Source organism: Callithrix jacchus, chromosome 11 (genome assembly GCF_049354715.1).
Source record: "Callithrix jacchus isolate 240 chromosome 11, calJac240_pri, whole genome shotgun sequence".
Classification (NCBI taxonomy): Eukaryota; Metazoa; Chordata; class Mammalia; order Primates; family Cebidae; genus Callithrix; species Callithrix jacchus.
In genome coordinates, this window is record NC_133512.1 from 48,470,486 (window position 1) to 48,488,950 (window position 18,465).

Here is an 18,465-nt window from a genome sequence, read left to right on the forward strand (position 1 = left end):
TTGCATGTGGGCAATTAATCATTGCTTAGCTCTACCTTATGGAAGTTAATGCCAAAATCAGAACTATTCTTATTTTCCCTATCAATCAAGTACAGTTTTACCTTGGAGGAAGCAAGTGGGATATTTTTTTCTTTGTCTCCCTCATATACATTTTTTAATCCTAGCACTAGCAGATTCTACAGCTTCCCATATCAAGCAAGCTCAGTAACTCAATGTGAAGGGATGTTCTGCAGTATATAGTGTATGATGTATATGTGACGACTTAAATCAGTTCCTATTTAGAGAGAAAAAGATGATCTGCAAGTTATCACAGGAGTGTGATCTGCACATCAACACTCAGTTTAAATGAAACGGGAGGAGAAAGTAAGAAAGTGAAGGCAGTGTTGCAGCTTGCCCAGTTCCATATAGATTCAGTAACTGTGAAAAGCTAGTTTAAACACTTAATAATATTGATCTTTCCCCAAGGGTTTCTTTGTAGCCGACTTAATTAGTGTTTATTAACCATTCTCTACCTAACACTTGTCTAATACCTTAAAAGTCTATTTCAGCAGCTATAATCGCTGCTAGTGCCAAGAAAATGCCTTCTCATCATGCCTGCTCCAGTGGAATAACTTAACTTATTTCTATGTACCTAATGTTCAAACAATTAGTTAAAAAGTTAAAAATGTATCAATCAACTGGTTATTTTGCTTATACAAAATTAATTTTTTTTTAGTAAGCTGAAAAAAGACAGCAAACTTGTAAAGATACAGCCTTCAGTACATTTTGATACAAGGAGAACACAAAATATTTTAACCAGTTTGTGATGGGTTTTACTCAGTTTTTTATTGGTTTTTAAGCCTTTTACTATGAACCTGGCAAAAATAAGTCTGGAAAGTAACCCAAATAAAATTAAAAGTTAGAGATGACTGAGTACATTCAGGTGAAATTAGAGCAAATATTCATTGATTAAATATTTATAAAGTTGAACTTTTAATTTAAAAACATATTTGTATTTCTTACATTTGTTCCTATTTAAAAAGAGGAAGAAGAGGAAAATGAGGGGAAAGAAGAGAAAAAGAAGAAGAATGAAGAAGAGAGAAAGAAAAACAGGAAAAAAGGAAGAAAAAAGAAGCAGGGAAGGAAGACAGGGAGAGAGAGAGAGGGGAAGAGATTACCCAGTAATCATTATGCCCAGTCCAGTGATGGTATTACAACTTTGGCTGCACTCTAAGAGTTAAGGAAGAGTTTAGTAGCCTCTGTAATTCTCCACCAAATAGCCTTAGCAATCAGAAGGGTTGCCAAGGCAGGGCAAAGATCAATGAATAGAGTTACTAAAGAAAAAAAAAGATAGTGAAAGGAATAAACAAATATTAATCAGTTACTATGTGTCAAATATGGCAGTAGACATTTTCACGTTAGGTCATCAGTGTTGTGCCATTTCTCTACCCCCACTCATAAAGGTAGGTGTAAAGATTCTTTCAAAAATGAAAAAAAGTAAATATACAGAGGCTAAGAAATGTATCAAGGTTACACACTAATGGGGAAAGTTATCAAGGTCACTCATTTAGAGGGTAAAGGAATTGAAGACATATTCTTCTAACTCCAAAGCTTAAACCCTGCAGCACATCTCACTGCTGAAAAAAGGCAACTCATGCTGCAACTTGTTAATGATTTTTATCAATGGTCTGATTAATCTGTACCTAATCCAGAGGTAATTTCAGCTGTCAAGAAGCAGCTCCAAGTTTCCTGGCTAGTTTTAACCCCAGAGCAGGGGCTGAAATAGCTAGTAAAGAAATCAGTGATCAAACTGATTTGGTCATTGAAATAACTGAAATTATTGGTCTGTGATATAATGGCAATAGTTACAACCAAATTAATCAATTGACTGAATTACTTGCTTAGAAATTTACTTGAAGTTCTGCTGAATTACATGGCAGTATACTGAGTCACCAAGGCTGTTGTCATTTTTCATTTGTTCATTCACCCATTTTCTCAATTCTACAATGTCTATTCCATTGACCGCAGTCAATGTTAAGTAAACCAGACACAAGCTTTTGGCTCAAAGTGTTTGCAGATATAAAAGACGTAGATAATAAAATCCATAATCTCAACACAGAACAATAATTACTGATGGAGTTATGTAAAAAGTAACAAAAATTTTACAACTTTGAGGACTGCCAGACAATATCTGCATGAGAAGGAAATTCTTGATTTTGTTCCTGAAGGATGATTTACACTAAGGAATTTGACAGAGAAGGCTGTTGCATTTACAAGAAACCACGTATTCAAAGGCATCCAGGAGCAAAGTAGCATAGCAATATTAGGAAATGGCAAGCAGTTTGACAGATCTGGAGGTGGACTACAGGGAAGAGAAATGCAAAAAAAAAAAAAAAAAAAAAAAAAAAAGAGAGAGAGAGAAAGTAAACCAGTAATGAACAACCATAATTGGAGATAATTTATCCAATTTATAAGAAAATAAACATTATGTTAACAGATAAGCTGTTACTTTTATTTCTCTCTGGTTTGTTTTTTCCTTTTAATTTTAAAGTCAATTATCTCTTTCTATGTAAGGTGAATTGTACTCCATTTTTCAGTTTCAAATAGTGCTGTGTAACTAAGAATGTAATTTGGTGACTACTATTTCTTCTCAGACCATTGAAGTTATAAGAAAGCAGCCTAGAATGGATCAATAGAGTTTCAAATTGAGAAAGTAACTTGATTCAGCAATATTTAGGAGACATCCCTGTTGGTTACGGTTTTTTAATAGGTGTTCAGGAATCGACACCTCATGGACTTTTGAGACTGTCTTGAGGAAAGTGAATCTTAAGTGGTCATTCGTTTATTATCACGAAGATTAAAAGCTAAATGTACTTAATTTTGCATGATTAAATATTAAATGCTCTATCACAGTGAATTCAAAACTAAGGCAAGCATGAAAAATGCAATTGTTTGAGGAAATTAATATGCACAGACTTAAAAATTAATGTAGCACACTGCTTGCTTATCTCTGTTCACAAAAACATTCCAATATCTGTGATTTGCTCTTTATGAGTTCCAACTATTTATATATAAAATGCCAAGTTTTCAATGTTCAATTTGTATATGCATACAAAGATTCTGGCTACCACCAAAGGGCCCCTCCGATATAAAATGTCCTAGGATGAACTTGAATGCTATTACCCAAGTTTGGAAGGACTGCATGTAAATTCATAAAATCTGTTACCAGTTAGCTCAGTTACTTAGAAGGCAAAGCCTAGGAGCCACTCTTAGGGGGTAACAGTTTGTTAATCAGTTAAAAGCAGGACTAGTGATATATTTCATTATTTTTAGGTCTGAACTCATCTGATCTGGCTATTAGCCATACGCTTGGCCTTGCACCTTGAAAAATTAAAACTTTCTGAACCATAGGTGTATAATTCACGAGAGAAAAGGGGCTGAATATTAACATTGTCATCACTCTCAGTTTTATTATTTTTTGTGTTTTCCCTGGTTCTGTTTGATGTTCAAGATTTTAGCCAATAGATAGTATCATTGGTTGTATAGTTAAACTAACAGTTTCCTCCTTTCCCCAAATACGTAGTCTCTCAAATGGGCAAAGATAGATTTGTTCCTGAAAAGGTGAAAGAAAAAAAGAGCAGAGAAAGAGTCAAAGTGTGATTCTTAGAATGGTCTGACATTCATGATTGCTTTTTGGGGAGAAAATGCACTTTGTTTAGGACTTTGCTTATGGAAAAAAATTTTGGTACTAGTATAAACTGTATTATGGGGAGGATGCTAAGGAAATTATGAATATCTATGCATAACCTAATGTATTCTCTACCTAAAAGGAGCACTGTTCTTTCACCCATGTCTATCAGACAGAATAAAACTATGTAACAAATGTGGAATTGTATTGAAAAAAAATTAGTGCTTTTTTTCTATACTAAAGGTAGATTTGAATCTTGCTTAGGTTTCTTATGAAACATACTTTTTCCAGTGGTTACATTTTCAGTGGCTTAAAATATCATTTTCCAATGTTTTTCTCTTTTCAAATAAGTTTGATTGAATTTGGTTTCTAACTACAAAGAGAAAATAGTGTGGTCAGTTTGACAGTAAGACTAAAATTTTCCATTTTAGTCTGTATCTGGGTGTGTTCATTGTTTCAAAAGAATCCAGGTTTTGAGATTTTCATGAGGGTCTAAAACTCTAATAAGGTTATAAGCCACCTATTTTTCTATTAAAGTGAACTTGAAACTAATCTTAATGCACTATGATAGTATCTGCTGCATGTTTTCTTTAGCAACTTCACTCAATTAAATCAAGATACTTCCGTAAGTTGAAATCTGGCTTGAGCAGTGTCCTAGTCAGCTCAGGCTGCTAAAACAAAATATCATGGACTGGATGGCTGTTATAGAAAAAAAAATCAATGACCTTGTTAAAGCATGGTAGCAAAGACTTTATCAGGACCATTGTGATAGTTATAAGGAATAGAACAACAGAGTCTTGAAGCTGGGGAAAGAGATTGGACTCAACTCTGCATACTGCATGAACAAGTGGGAATTTTTAGCCAAGGAGCAATGTGAGAGTTAGTGTGTAGAATATTACTAAGAGGAAATGTCAGGGGTCAGGGGTATTCTGGCTAAATTGACTTAACAAGATTTTTACTAAAGACAGGCCACAATGATCAGACATCACTTGGGGGATGGTAGAGGAGTAGCAATCAGATAAGATGTTGAAAATAACCAGATATTGAGGATGGGGAGTCCTGGCTAAACTGATTTAGCCAGGTTCTTTGGAGAAAACTGGATTTTACAAGGAAGTACATAGATGGGCCCAGGAGAAGTTTCAGAAGCCTGACTAAAATCTTTCCAACCAAAGAATCCTTATCTTGGCTTACACAGCAGACATTTATTTCTCACAGTTCTGGAGGCTGGGAAGTCTAGTAGCAAAGTACAGGCGTGTTGGCTCTTGTTCGGAACACTGTTTCTGGCTTGTAGACAGCTGCCTCCTCACATGGCCTTTTCTCAGTGACGGCACACTGAGAGGACACTAATCCCATCATGGGGACTCCATCTTCATGAACTCATCTAAACCTAGTTACCTCCTAAAGACTCCACCTCCAATTATTATCACACTGGGGGTTGGAGTCAACATGAATTTTGGGACAACACAACATTCAGCCCCTAACAGTCAAAGTAGGGTTGACACTGCTATTATTTTTAAAATGCGACTCATATGTAATCAAATTCCATTATGTTTCCAGATATGCATTCTCAATTAATTCAATAACTTTGCTTCACTCTATGAAGTAGAGGATTAATAAAATTATGTAGATAATTTTGCCCATAGAATAAAGTATGTATTGGTTTAAATAACATCTTTACTAGAATGTTAATCTGAATTTTCTGTGTCAGCTCTGTTAGATAAGTGAATGGATAGACAGAGGTCTTTCACTAGTCGAGAACCTACCAACTGATAGAGTCTAGGAGAAAATGCTGGTATAATTAAAGTCCAGTAAAGGTGGGAAAACCTTAAAGGCTGGATATATAAGAAGAGGTTTCTAATGGAGGCAAGGAAGGGATTGTTAGTCAAATTCACTGTATGGTTCTGTTGAATAAAAAACACATTCTCTCTTCAGCAAGTATTTTATAAAGTTGTTTTATAATTGTTTTTCTCACAAATATTATGAGTAAGTAGAGTTGTTAATCTCAACCATAGAAAATGTTCTTAAAAGCTTATGTAAATATGCCTTTGACGAGTTTATAAAACTTGACATATCAACTGTTGTCCTACAAAAAAATTGTGATTTACAGGTCTACAAAGTAAAATCCTAGGTTTAGGGGTTTAATTTTGTTTTTTAAAATTAAGCTGAATAGACATGAATTTGTTGTCAAAAGTGAAGCAGTTTTATATTTGGTGGTTATGAAATATATAAATTATAATTATATATAAATATATATTTTATATTTATAATTTTAATACATAAATATTATATATTATAATTATAATTATATATAAATTAAATGTGGCAGCAAAAAACTCTAAAACCTGCTATAAAGTGAATAAATTGTACTGGACAGAAAAGAGATATAAAAGTAGTAAGTCTAGAAAAATATTAGACATGTGGCAAAGTTAAAAAATTGTCTAACCTGGTGAAAAAAATGATGGACACAATATACATATAGCTCAAGTCTCACCCTGAGGTTCGAGAATATAGTTTATAATTGGGTACAGATCTGATATTTTCCTCTAATAGGTCTAGTCCCCAGAAGGCATAGAACTTCCAGCACTCAAGTCTGACTTCTTTTTCAGATCAGGATTCCTTCTTCCATGCTCTGTGATCATTGAGTTGCTATTCTGGGAGTGGAACTGATACATTGTTGGGCAGCTGTAATTGCTGTTTTTACTGCACTGAGCTGAAATTGGACTCTGTAACTTTGCCCGTTGGTCCTGGCTCATTTGCACAACACAGAGCAGCTTTCCTTTGTCTCCCTATAGACTACCCTTCAAATCTACATTTTAGTTAATTTTTCGTAGTTTGACTTTGTATGTTTTGATAATACAAAGCACTTGTCTTAGTCTGTTTGGGTTGCTAGAGAATTAGCTTAGACAGAATGGCTTATAAACAACAGATATTTATTTCTCACTCTTTTGGATGCTGGAAATCTGTGATTAGGATGCAGCAGGGTTGAGCTTTGTTGAGGGCCCTCTTCCTAGTTCAAAGACTGGAGTCTTTTTGCTCTGTCCTCAAGTAGTAGAAGGGGCAAAGGGTTTCCCTTGGGCCTTTTTTAAAAGGACATAAATCCCATTCATGAGGCCTCTGCCCTCATTACATAATTATCTCCTGAAGCCTCCACCTCTCAACATTGTTACCCTGGGGAATCAGAATTTTAACACACAAACTTTGGGGAGGACACAAGCACTAGATCACAGCAGCACTTTCAACCATGTCTCAGTGTATTTCCTTTACTCCCTGGATGTTTTTCCATATTGAATACTTCCTCTCAAAATGTGCCACTGATAAATGAAATTGCTATTCCCAGACAAGTTCTGAACAAAGCTGTCTAAAATATTATAAGTTCAGTTTTTGTCAAACCATCATTTTACACACTTATTTTGAACTTGTGGCCAACTAAAACAACTACAATTTTGTTGAACAGAAACTACTGCTAAACTAAGTCTAAAACAAAGGATTATTTTGGTAAAACTAATATTTTTTTTTCTGTATTTGAAATTAAAAAGGTTGTCTGTATTTTCACTCAATTGTGTTCCTAAATTTTAGCCTTTTTTTTAATATTACAGAAAAACATTGTTGTAATTCACATATATTAGATATTTCTTTTAATATTGTCTCCTAAAACTATATATCATGCATTTGATGGCATTTTTCATGTCTTTGATCGGTGTGGAGAACTGAAAATGTCTTTAGAGACCCTTTTCCATATTGAAATCAATCTATTGATTGACAGTTTTGGGATATAGATATTAAATCAGCTATTGAATTCAATCTGTATTTTTAATCTTGTCCTTATAGATATAATTAGAAGTAAACAAATGTCTTATTGAACCCAGAGGAAATGAGGCCTTTTAACAGTACTTCTTCTTTTTTTTTTTTTTTGAGACAAAGTCTTGCTCTGTCACCCAGGTAGGAGTGCAATGGTATGTATGATTTCCGCTCACTGCAACCTCTGCCTCCCGAGTTCAAGTGATTTTCCTTCCTTAGCCTCCCAAGAAGCTGGGATTACAGGCACCCACCACCATGCCTGGCTAATTTTTGTTTTTTTAGAAGAGATTCACCACATTGGTTAGGCTGGTCTCAAGCTCCAGACCTCGTGATCCACCCACCTTGGCCTCCCAAAGTGCTGGGATTACAGAACTTCTTAAGAAACTCATATTAGCAGTAACAGACATTTTATTTATTTCATTTCAATAATCCTAAGGCTCTCTCAAAACTGGCATGTGTGTCAGTTATAAAGCTGCTCTAAGACACTGGTTCAGAAGTATAATCAGAATGACATTTCCCAATAGCAGTTTGTCTAAATGAAAATCAAAGGGATAATTTGGAACCACACAACTTGAGCTATTTCCTACCTTTGGAGGAAGCCGCAGTGAAACTCTGCTATTAGGTACTATATCAGTCTGCATTCCAGCCATAAATGGATGGACTCAGGTCTTTCCCACTGGGATTTCTTTCTTAGTTTATTCAATTAATTTTTTAAATCGTTTTATCAAATCTTTAGCAGATGAAGAAGCACATACTTAGCATTCCCACAGCTTAAGAGCCACGGATCAAATAGAGTCACAGCTTACTCCAAAACTCTATTATTTAACCCATGTCATAGTTCTCTGTATTTTGAATTTTACATTTATAAAATGAGGAGGATGCAGTAGAAGCTATCTAAAATTCCTTCGACCACTAACACTCAATTCAATTTTATACTGAATATAGTGATATAAGCCAAGTGTATCTATAGAAATACCCACTTGTGTATTTGCTCTATTTGGAAGCAATTTTATTCTCCCTTTCTTCTTGACCAAATGTCAAGAAATACATATTTGTGTGTCTCCCCCTCAACACACACACTCTTTCTCTCCCTCTCTTCCTATATTTCTGTAGCTATCAGGCATTTTAAACATCAAGCAGTGACTGCAAAAGATTCCACACTGGGATACACTTTCAAAACAATTTAGCCACTTTGAAATGTAAATTTGATAAGCAAAAGCATTACTGACACAGTTACTGTACTCCTTGCAGAGCCTTAAACAGGTGCAAATGAAAGTTCACTTTGTGATAAGAAACTGCACTTGTTGGAGAACAGCATTTCCAAGTAGCCCATTAGCAAATTCCAGGATATCTGAAATGAGAAGACTGTATTAAATTGCAAAGGGAGATTTGAAGTGATATCTACTGTATTAGTCTGTTCTTGCACTGCTATGAAGAAATACCTGAAACTTGGTAATTTACAAGAAAAGTGGTTTAATTAACTTGTAGTTCCACAGGCTATACAGGAAGCCTGACTGGGAGGCCTCAGGAAACTCACAGTCATGGTGGAAGGGGAAGGGAAAGAAGGCATATCTTACATGGCTGGAGAAGGAGGAAGAGAGTGAGCGGGGAGGTGTCACACACTTTTAAACAGGCAGATATCATGAGAACCCATGCACTATCAGGAGAACAGCAATGGGGAATCTGAATTTGCCCCATGATTCAATCACCTCCTACCAGGCCCCTCCTGGCCTAAAAACTGGAGATCATAATTCAACATGAGATTTGGGCAGGGACACAAATCCAAATCATATAATCTACCTAATGTTGTACATATGTAATGACTCAACATGAGTCCCTGCTAATTTTGTTCAATGATGTTGCCTCTGCAGTGTTGTTCTGCCAGTCAAGACCTGCACTGTCAGAACTTGTTGTAAATAGCCTGTGTCTGCCTGGTCACATCCTATTGTTGAGCAAAAAACTCTCAATATGATCTGAGACTAGATTCTAGGGAATTGTATAGATAAATAACTATTTATCAATATTTGTATTTTTCTTGGTAAAAAGTTTTGTGTTTCTTATAATTTTAAAGCTTTTAAGCATTGGTTTTAAACAAAATATTAAAGTTTATTTTTAATCAAATTTATTATGTAAATAAATGGACAGAGCCTTCAATGTGCTAATAATTTAACACCATTCTTTGATGTCAACTAATTTTCCTTTAGAGAATGAATTGTGTCTACAATTCTGCAGGTTTTATCAGAGTAAGAAACAATGAAGAATAATATTTTAGAATTCCTGCAAAAAGCATGGCTCCTTTGTCAATAATCCAGTATAAAATAAGTCTTTAGTTCTTTAAAAGAATAGATTAAATCAATTTTTATAATTTCTATTTGCAACATTCTATTAATTGTTCAGTGTAAAAGATGCTAGACTTATTTTCAGAGCTGAGATTGATGAAGAAGGCACATAAATAAATTTTGTTCACTTCTGAAATGAAAAATAGTAAATTCAATATGTCCATACTGTTCCAGCTACTGTTATGATAGGTTGTTAAGAACAAATATTGATCAAGAAATGTCAACATTATTCTAAGTGTTGATACTCAAAATATTGAGCAACAGGCACACTATAGGCACTAATTACCCAGAAATGATTTTGGCCATTAATAACTCATAGCACTATAAAAAGATTTGTGCCACATGAATATCAGTCCTGGTGGTAGTTGCTATTTATTTTTCCCAATTTTATAGGTAAAGAACTGAGACTTTAAAAGATTGAATAATTTCTCTAAAGTCTGTAGTCAATATAAGATTGAAACCTTGTCTATTGAACCTAGGTAGAGCTAACTCTCAAATCTTTGCTGTAACCACTATGTAGACATTGGCTATCTCTATGTAGGGTTTCGGCAGGTGGTAAACAATGTGTGTTAGACAAGAGGACTTGACCATAATATAACATATCCTCATGGATCTGGGAGTGAATCTATATTTTGTAAACCAACACTATAATTTTACAAACGAAGAAAACAAAATCTAAAGTAATTAAGTGATTCTCTTTCTTATAGTGTGTTTCAAACCTTTGTCATTTAATGTGATTTCTGTATGTTAAATATTAGAAACACTCTTGTAATTATTATTGTACTTATTCATAGAAATAATAGATGATAACAAGTAGATCTGGATGACTTATTGCTTGCAGGTATTTACCATTTCAAACAATTTAAAGGTAAACCAATTTATAAACATAATTTAAATGTCTTACACTTTGCTAGACCAATTCCCATAAATAAACTCTGAAAGATACCAGAGGGCTGTATGGTGATTCAACTTATATTCTTTCATACTTTTCTACTAAAAAATAGAAGGATTGCAGCAGGTAGATGTGTCTGGAAGTCTTACCAACAGGCAGCCAGAGAGTAGCTTCATCTATCCTTCCCCACCATACGAGGTCATCAGCTTTTCAAGAATTAAAGAAGAGAAGAGTTGGATTCCAGGGAAATATTGCATGTATAGGTTATTTCTTTTGTCATAAAATATCTTGGCTTTTAAAGATAGACTTCATAGGTACTTTATATAGCATAACTTTAGCTCACTTCTTGCTTATCATATCATCCACACTTGCCATTTACATTCATATATATATATATATAATGTATAGCCTACATATTTGAGACTTTAAAACTCAACCCATTCCTTTTCTAAATCATAGGCTGCCTTATTCTTTAATTAGTTTTTTCTGATTACTTTTGTTTTTGCATTTTTTGGGTTTGAGTCAAAATCATGTGATGACTCCAAGAAACAGTCCTACATTATTGCCTGAAAATTAAAAAAAAATTTAAAGCATGTGGTGAGAAAAATTGTTCTTTTGATCTAACTTACCTGATTTGGGGAGTTTGTGTTCATGGAGTTGTGCTGAGCTTCAAACAAATACTATGTGAACTGTTGAGGACAGACTCTCATTGATCTAACCACAAGCTTTAAAATTAAAAACAACAACAAGGCAAGGCACTATGGCTCATGCTTGTAATTGCAGGACTTTAGGAGCCCAGAGGCCAGAGTAGAAAAGTAGAAACATTGCTTGAGTCCAGGAGTGTGAGACCAGCCTCGGCAATAAAATGAGAGCCCGTCTCTGCAAAAAAATTAAAGGAAAGTTAATTGGCTGTGGTGGTATGCATCTGGAGTTCCAGCTGTTTGGGAGGTTGAGGTGGGAGCATAGCTTGAGCTTGTCAAGGCTGTAGTGAACCATGATCATACCACTGCACTCCAGCCTGGGAGGCAAAGGGAGACTGTCTCAAAATAAAACAAAGCAAAAACAATAAAAACAAACCCCAATGCCATGTAGCGTTTTCTTTTGTATGTCATTTATCCTATTTTGATTTCCTCTGATTGTTTCACCTCTTCTCCCTTCTTCCCATAAATAACAGGATTTCCCTAGTGAGTCATACCTTAAATACACCCACAGGCGTTACAGTCTAACAGGAACCTAAAAAGCTCTTCCTTCATGAAAATACATTAAAATGGAGTGAAGGACTGTTTCCTACTCTTTGACTTCCAGTATTCATTGTCTAATAGAATATTGAATTATTTTCTTCCTGGTTCCCCGTTTAAAAATCAATGTTCTGCTAGACTGAGTGAACTGACAGTAGTATAAGGCTTGCTAGACCAACAACAGGATACCCTGGGCAATGGGATGTAAGGCTACCTCTGTCAATGATGAAAGAGATAAGAAAGAAAAAGCACAATGGTATATATTTCATTTGCAGGCATGAGGACTTTTGCAATTTTTTTAGGGAAAGGAGAAATATGGATTAAGCTCAAGAGGATATTAAATCAAATAAAAGGATTAAAACTGTCTATTAATTACCTTTAGGGATGGATGAACTTTGCCATATTTTGGGTTTATTGAGTATCTCTAATTTTCCAAATGTCTGGAGTTTTTTTAAAAAGCTTCCTCAGTTACTTTTGTTCTATAGATCTTGCATGATTTATAGGAAATCCAAATTAAAATATTTTAGTTTGGTTTACAACTAAAAACACATTTGGCTTTGTGTGTTTTCCTATTAATGTTTCAAGGTTCATTTCAAGCCAAGATTTAAGTTTTCTAGAAGTTTTATGTGTAATAAAACAATGTTTATTTTTAGAAAATTGATGTAGCCTTTGCTATATCAATATCACATTTATTATTAAGGAAGGAGAATAGCTGTGTTGATATTGTGTTAGACATAATCTATTGGTTTTAATAAGAATGAAATGCAGCCTTTCCAAATATATGCTGAATGCAGCAGCATTTATAAAATAAAACCTTTTAAATAAAAGTTTAGTTAATTTTTATTTTATGTCAATACTTTTGGAAAACATCATTTTTGTCACAGTGACCTGCTTTTGAAAGTATAAACAAGAATTTGATTTTAAAAACTATATATTTGATGCAAATTTTATGTCTGTATTGAATTTAATGTAGTGGCAACTTTAAGTAAATTCATAAACATAATCAATCTTACTTTGTGTATTTGAATATATGTATATGTACATACATATATCTTGATTCTCAAAACACCATCAACAAAAGAGTGGTTTTCAGTATGTTTGAAAAGACTACTTGTCATCATATACTCAAGCCTCTTGTTAAGACTGCTTCTGCTCAACCAACCCATTTTCATCATTGTTTCTTCTACTTCTGGGACTTACTTGGAATTCTAAGTCAGTGATCAAACTAGCCTCATTTTGTGAATGGCAATAACATTTCTTTTTGGTCTACAAAGAGCCATCTTACATGTGAATATAGCAATCCAGAGCATCTTTTCCATTGCTGTGACTTTCCAACTGCAGAAACCATTTTGCAGATTTCCACAGAAGATGTTTGTTACAGGCCATCAAAATAGCATCAGAAGCTCATTTTCGTTTGTGTAACAGAGATGTCATTTTTCTAATATTCCCACCAATGTACCCTGAAGTATTTTATCTTGTGTAACATTTTATCAAAAGACAGATACTGTATTTTATCTAAAAATATATTTTTATCTTTAGGGACAACAAAAGTCTAGAATCAATTAAACTGTGGTTAGTAAATATATTTCTGAGGTAAGAAAAAATATTCCTTAGTGATCATTAGTCATTCAACCCCACCAGGGGGTATCCCTGGCACAAAGTAGTTTCATCTAAGCATTTAGCTGGGTTTTCCTCAAACTGGCTATGCCTCTTAAAAATAGTGTATTTTCAGATCTGCTCTGAATGGGCTATGGTATAAGATTTCCAAAATCAATGTCTAACATATTCTTTCAATCCCTCTAGAAAGAATATACATGTAAGTACCACTTAGCTTTAACAAATTTGAGTTTGAAGTAAAGAAGTCAAGATAGGCCAAGGTCTGAGGAAGTTAAAAGAAGTTGACAGGCTGCTTTTGACTTCTATTAAGTGTGTGTGTGCATACACACATGTATATACATAATCACATAATGAACTATACGTATTTCATTAGATTTTGGGCATATAACCTTGTTAATTTATACAAACAGTTTCTTATTACCTTATTTCACATCATTTCTAAAGTTGACTCTTAAGAAATTATATTTTAAGGCCGGGTACAGTGGCTCACACTTGTAAACCCAGCACTTTGGGAGGTTGAGGTGGGTGGATCACAAGGTCAGGAGCTTGAGACTAGCCTGACTAACATGGTAAAACGCTGTTTCTACTAAAAATACAAAAATTAGCTGGGTGTGGTGTTGACTGCTTGTAATCCCAGCTGCTCAGGAGGCTGAGGCAGGAGAATTGCTTAAACCCAGGAGGCGGAGGGTGCAGTGAGCTGATATCTACCACTGCCCTCCAGCCTGGGTGACAGAGACTTCGTCTAAAAAAAATAAAAATAAAGAAATTGTATTTTAAGACTCTTTGGTTCCTTGATAATGTTACTGTCTTTTTTTCTCTGTTTGTTTTTTTTTTTTTTTTTTTTTTGAGACGGAGTTTCGCTTGTTACCCAGGCTGGAGTGCCATGGCGCGATCTCAGCTCACTGCAACCTCCGCCTCCTGGGTTCAGGCAATTCTCCTGCCTCAGCCTCCTGAGTAGCTGGGATTACAGGCACGCGCCACCATGCCCAGCTGATTTTTTTGCATTTTCAGTAGAGACGGGGTTTCACCATGTTGACCAGGATGGTCTCGATCTCTTGACCTCGTGATCCACCCGCCTTGGCCTCGGAAAGTGTTGGGATTAAAGGTGTGAACCACCGCACCCGGCCTTTCCTCTGTTTTTAATTGAGAGTGGGAATGATCCCTAAAGCAAAAGCAGAAATTTCAAAATTACCAATAATCTGTTCATGACTGCTGAAGATACAGGACGCTTCCAGAAACAGTGGTGATATCCCGACTAGTGTGTGCCATTACAGATAGAACCATTAAAATGCCCTTGTGATATTTGTATTAGCTTTCCTTTCATTTTTATAAAACTTGTTCTTTCCTAATATTTTTGTGCCAGGCAGGGTCTTTGATTTACCTCTTCTGCACTGTGATTTTTAGGTCTTTTCTGAGTTACTTTTCAATTCCTAAATTTAAAACACCAAGATGTCTCTTGCTGCTTTCAGAAATGCATATTTTGTTTGGCCACATACCTCTCAAGACAGATTCAATGAAACTTAAAACTGCTGAAAACATTTATTAATCTTTGATTGCTATTTGCAGTTGGAGGTAACTGTCTCCTATATCCCTTTCCCACTCAACTCAGTGAAAATTAAAATTGACAGAAACAATTTCTAGAAAGAAAGAGGAAAAAATGAACAAAGGAGTTGCAAACATATATCCTCCTTTTTTACGTTAAGGCTTTTTCACATTGCTATAAGTAAATTTCTTTTTTAATGATAGTTCAAATGTATAATATGCACACATTAAAATTACACAAAGAAAATTGTATAAAGTCCTTTATTTTGAATGATAAGAAAAATGCTTTTTGGGGTAGTCTTTATGTACACCCTATATATGAGTCTATTGCTTTTAAAAACTATAGTGATAAGAAGTAAAATTAATGGACACAAATTGAAAAATACTTTTAAGGTCAGAATACATTAAAACCTACAAAACATCTTGTATTGCCACGGTTTTGTCAATAGGTGAAATGTGTAAAGCATTATAATAGAACTGATGATACAGCATTATTAATTTTCATATCTCTGCAATGAGCATGTTGTTTTAATTATAAGTAAAAGCTACCTGAAAAGATTTCAGGGGCAGATGTCACTCTTCAGGGTTCTATGTCCAGATATTATTTTCTTTGGTTAAAAGCAGAGAGGCTGCAATGTGACACCCCATGAATAATCTATAACAAGGTTGGTTGGTTTGTTTTTCATACACACTGTACTAAAATTTAGGAAATGTATCAGTTGATTTAGATATTTTGCATTACTTGAAAACTAATTGACAGCAACACTGGATTCTCATTCCACCAATACAATACTTGCTGAGACCAAATGGATCTTGCCTTCCTTATCTGGAATGTACAATGCTAAATTTTCAGTAAGCCTCACCATTCCTTACTGTTTTTACAGCTGACTGACTTCATTTATTTAGTAGCTGCCTGGCCCTCTAAGCATTCCCTTTGCAATTCCTTCTATAAAATATGTGGCTTTAATGAAGTCCTCAAGCTGGAAGTCTACTGGGAATCCTGGGGTATTGTGAGGCTTATATGGGACCAGAGTCTATTCCCAGATAGGCTCAGGATGGTGTATTGAGAGCAATGATTGTATCCAATGTCCTCTCCTATCACAAATATTTTATGTTTGTTTTTTTAAAGTGAAATAAAATATCAAGGTAATTGTTTCTACTTATGCACATACTTTATACACACTGTCCCTATTAATACAATGACGAGTCGAAGAACTGTGAGATAAATGTGTGGTCATGATTATATTAGAAGATACAATGAGTTAGATGATGTACACCTGTCAAAGATGCACTACAAATATGAAAGTTGTGAATGTGAACTGATCCAAGTGTGACCTGTGATGATTCTAATGGCTAAAACAGCATTGATCTCAGTAACCTGATTTTCTGACATGGTTGGCATAGTAAAGAATTTCTGGTAAAGCTGCAAATGAAAGAAAGCATGCAATGTTTCTTCCATATACATGGTAGTACATTTACAGTGCTAAATATAATTAAAACCAGGCAAAAACTACTTTGTGTAGGTAGGAGAACGTGTGAGTAAGATCCTACTTGGCTCAGCTCAGGTAAACACACCTTTCACTATTATGCCATCTGTTATCTGATGAAAACTTAGAGAGCCAAATGGCATCTGGAGAAATGCTTTGTTCAGAAGGACTTTCTTTCTCATTAGAAGAAATATAAATCCTCAGACATAGACAAACCTTGGCCTAGTTAAATAAGTGGCAAATACATTTGTGCTAACCAAAACAAAGTAAAACAGCAGATATCTCCCAGAATGTCTCCTGCAGATAGTGCTGGACTCTGAGGAAGAACAATTGTCTAATACAAACAGCTGTCCAGAATTCCTGAGCAAATATAATCTGAAAGGTAAATAATTGGCCTTTTAAATTTGAATTGACAGAGAAAGAAAACTTTAATTGTTTCTGTGGTTTATAAAATCTTATTTACATTAGCATGTCTATGCATTTGCAAAAAATTCCTTGCTTTGAATTAAATAATTTCTAGTATTTGTTTTCAAGTAATTTCTGATAACTTTTAGAAGTCCTATAACCCAACAAAAATATTTTATAATTTTTTTCAGAAATGAAAAAAATATTGCAACTTTTGTATATGCTATGAAATGAAGTGAAAAAAAATAATTCGCAAGCAAAATTTTCAGTTTTGGGGAAGACTATTATTATTTATAAATTTCATTTTTCATTTTTAATAATATATATAAAAGTAATTTTGACTTTTCTCCAGTTCAATAGCTACTGCAAAATGCTTTGTTTATTTAAAGTCTCATTTGTAAACATAGATGTAAAAAATTATATTCTATCTCAGGTTTGATTTGGAGATTAAATGTAGATTAAAATTTAACTGCTAGTTTCAAAACAAAATATAAACTGATTTTAATTCTAATAGTCAAGTATTTTGCTCTAAAATAATTTCTATGGCTTTTTAATTTATGCTGTTTTATTAAGTGAAAATGAGAAATATTTCATTGTATTTCTCAAATAATGCATTGTGAACATGTATAGTCAAATCTTATAAATTAAAAAAAAGGTATAATCATAGGTCCTTTTTCTCTTTATTTATGAAACATTACAGAATTTTTGATATTAGAGTTTTGTTTACATCAATTTTATTTATAATAATCTGGGTAAGCATATCCTGAGACAAATTTGCAGAATTCCTTTCATGATTCTCTTGTTTCCTATCTTCAGTGTTCTTCATGTTACAATGGTCTCTGGTGGCATATATTAAGCAACATATGGCCAAGAAAAAAATTAAAGTCATTGAACCATGAAAATGCCTGTGACATCTAATGCTGCTCAAATTCATTTGTGTGAGAAACTTTCTGGGTTCACAAGTTATCTGCAGGTACAACTGATCTCCAAAATTGCTCGCTCTGCGCACTTGACATGCTCTCAATGAATTCTAAATTTGTCCATTGGTTATTTCAAAGGAAAAGAGTCACATTTGTTCATTTAAAGTAATTGAAATTGTCAACATTTTTAATGGCTCCTCATCTGTCACCACCAGCAACAACTCTGTCTAGAAAATTAAAAATCTTTTCTGTTTTTTTTTTTTTATGAACCCAATTTTGGATGATTGTGGTCATAATCAGAAATCTCTTAAAGAATCAAAATACTTTTTAACATTTGTATTATGACATTTTTAATTCTCTACTCACTGTTAAGTATAATGCAATAATCTAAAGTAGAGAGGCAAAGGAGAGACGAAGTGTTTAAGTAGTCTAGACATTATACCAGAAAATTCCAAGTGACACAATATAGGTTGCTTATAGAGTTTCCAGGGATTTTATTTTTGTTTTTCTTCTTTTGGTTGCTATTAATGGGCACATCTGAATATATTCGGCATTAGAGC

The 18,465-nt window shown here is 34.2% G+C and overlaps 1 long non-coding RNA gene across 2 annotated transcripts in view; it reads left to right on the forward strand.

Annotated features, from left to right (window-relative positions):
• The window catches only part of LOC144578266 (uncharacterized), a 53,413-nt gene that overhangs the window by 24,221 nt on the left and 10,727 nt on the right, over positions 1-18,465 (forward strand). The window contains exon 1 of one of the 2 annotated variants that reach the window (XR_013523727.1): positions 17,816-17,958. The exons of the other annotated variant lie outside the window; for it this stretch is intronic. This is a non-coding gene — a long non-coding RNA (uncharacterized LOC144578266). Of the gene's footprint in view, positions 1-17,815; positions 17,959-18,465 lie in introns of those variants that run through there. 2 annotated transcript variants of the gene reach the window in all.